The sequence below is a fragment of the Schistocerca gregaria genome, unplaced genomic scaffold, assembly GCF_023897955.1.
Source record: "Schistocerca gregaria isolate iqSchGreg1 unplaced genomic scaffold, iqSchGreg1.2 ptg000205l, whole genome shotgun sequence".
In the NCBI taxonomy this organism is placed as follows: domain Eukaryota; kingdom Metazoa; phylum Arthropoda; class Insecta; order Orthoptera; family Acrididae; genus Schistocerca; species Schistocerca gregaria.
Genome location: NW_026061740.1, coordinates 1,952,943 through 1,955,755, shown reverse-complemented (window position 1 = coordinate 1,955,755; position 2,813 = coordinate 1,952,943).

The following is a 2,813-nucleotide window of genomic DNA, read 5'->3' as shown; positions in this document are numbered from 1 at the left end:
CTTAAGATTCTGCATGAAAGGAGGACTAGCAGCCGAGTTGCACGGGAGAATGTGAAAAGTGTTCATATGTAGTAGAAACCCGAGAAATCCGTCCTTTTTCGTCATTTTTTATCGAATCGACTTAAAGCCAGATCGTCACATTGTCCGCCCTTCTCTCTGAAACGGTTGTCCTTATCGACTGCAAAGCTATGTCGCGTGCTGCGGTATGCGGAGACACTAGAAATAAAATAGTAGAACACGGATGAAGCTACTACGTTGATGTAATAGCCAGTAAAAAGTAGTACAATTCAAGTTTTAATCATCGATTATTGACTTCTTAGCTGGCTTTTGTGCTTTGGACATGAGCTAGGACCTTAAGATTCTGCATGAAAGGAGGAATAGCAGCCGACTTGCACGGGAGAATGTGAAAAGTGTTCATATGTAGTAAAAACCTGGAAAATCCGTCCGTTTTTGTTATTTGTTATTGAATCGGCTTAAAGCCAGATCGTCACATTGGCCGCTATACTCTCTGAAACGGTTGTACTTATCGTCTGCAAATCTATGTCACGTGCTGCGTTATGTGGAGACACTGAAAGCACCATAGTAGAACACAGATGAAGCTTCTAAGATGTTGTAATAGCCAGTAAGAATTAGTACAATTCCAGTTTTAGGTATCAATTATTGACTCTTTAGAGGGCTTTGGTGCCTTGGACATGAGCTAGGACCTTAAGATTCTGCATGAAAGCAGTACTAGCAGCCGAGTTGAACGGGAGAATGTGAAAAGTGTTCATATGTAGTAAAAACCTGACTAATCCATCCGTTTTCGTCATTTGTTATCGAATCGACTTAAAGCCAGATCGTCACATTGGCCGCTCTTGTCTCTGAAACGGTTGTACTTCTCGTCTGCAAAGCTATGTCGCGTGCTGTGGTATGCGGAGACACTAAATTCACCATAGTAGGACACAGATGAAGCTTCTAAGTTGATGTAATAGCCAGTAAGAAGTAGTACAATTCAAGTTTTAATCATCGATTATTGACTTTACCTGGCTTTGGTGCCTTGGACATGAGCTAGGACCTTAAGATTCTGAATGAAAGGAGGACTAGCAGCCGAGTTGCACGGGAGAATGTGTAAAGTGTTCATATGCAGTAAAAACCTGAGAAATCCGTCCGTTTTTGTCATTTGTTATTGAATCGACTTAAAGCCAGATCGTCACATTGGCCGCTCTTCTCTCTGAAACGGTTGTACTTATCGTCTGCAAAGCTATGTCACGTGCTGCGGTATGTGGAGACACTGAAAGCACCATAGTAGAACACAGATAAAGCTTCTAAGTTGATGTAATAGCCAGTAAAAAGTAGTACAATTCAAGTTTTAATCATCGATTATTGACTTTTAGCTGGCTTTGGTGCCTTGGACATGAGCTGGGACCTTAAGATTCTGCATGAAAGGAGGAATAGCAGCCGACTTGCACGGGAGAATGTGAAAAGTGTTCATATGTAGTAAAAACCTGAGAAATCCGTCCGTTTTTGTTATTTGTTATTGAATCGGCTTAAAGCCAGATCGTTACATTGGCCGCTATTCTCTCTGAAACGGTTGTACTTATCGTCTGCAAATCTATGTCACGTGCTGCGTTATGTGGAGACACTGAAAGCACCATAGTAGAACACAGATGAAGCTTCTAAGATGTTGTAATAGCCAGTAAGAAGTAGTACAATTCCAGTTTTAGGTATCAATTATTGACTTTTTAGAGGGCTTTGGTGCCTTGGACATGAGCTAGGACCTTAAGATTCTGCATGAAAGCAGTACTAGCAGCCGAGTTGAACGGGAGAATGTGAAAAGTGTTCATATGTAGTAAAAACCTGACTAATCCATCCGTTTTCGTCATTTGTTATCGAATCGACTTAAATCCAGATCGTGACATTGGCCGCTCTTCTCTCTGAAACGGTTGTACTTATCGTCTGCAAAGCTATGTCGCGTGCTGTGGTATGCGGAGACACTAAAATCACCATAGTAGGACACAGATGAAGCTTCTAAGTTGATGTAATAGCCAGTAAGAAGTAGTACAATTCAAGTTTTAGGTATCGATTATTGACTTTTTAGCTTGCTTGGGTGCCTTGGACATGAGCTAGGACCTTACGAATCTACATGAGAGGAGTACTAGCAGAAAAGTTGCATGGGAGAATGTGAAATGTGTTAATATGTAGTATTAACCTGAGAAATCCATCCGTTTTCGTCATTTGTTATCGAATCGACTTAAAGCCGGATCGTCACATTGGCCGCTCTTCTCTCTGAATCGGTTGTACTTATCGTCTGCAAAGCTATGTCGCGTGCTGCGGTATTCGGAGACACTAAAAGCACCATAATAGAACACAGATGAAGCTTCTAAGATGATGTACTAGCCAGTAAGAAGTAGTACAATTCAAGTTTTTGGTATCGATTATTGACTTTTTAGCTGGCTTTGTTACCTTGGACATGAGCTAGGACCTTAAGATTGTGCATGAATGGAGGACTAGCAGCCGAGTTGAACGGGAGAATGTGAAAAGTGTTCATTTGTAGTAAAAACCTGAGATATCCGTCCGTTTTCGTCATTTGTTATAGAATCGACTTAAAGCCAGATCGTCACATTGGCCGCTCTTCTTTCTGAAACGGTTGTACTTATCGTCTGCTAAGCTATGTCGCGTGCTGCGGTATGCGGAGACACTAAAATCACCATAGTAGGACACAGATGAAGCTTCTAAGTTGATGTAATAGCCAGTAAGAAGTAGTACAATTCAAGTTTTAATCATCGATTATTGACTTTTAGCTGGCTTTGGTGCCTTGGACATGAGCTAGGACC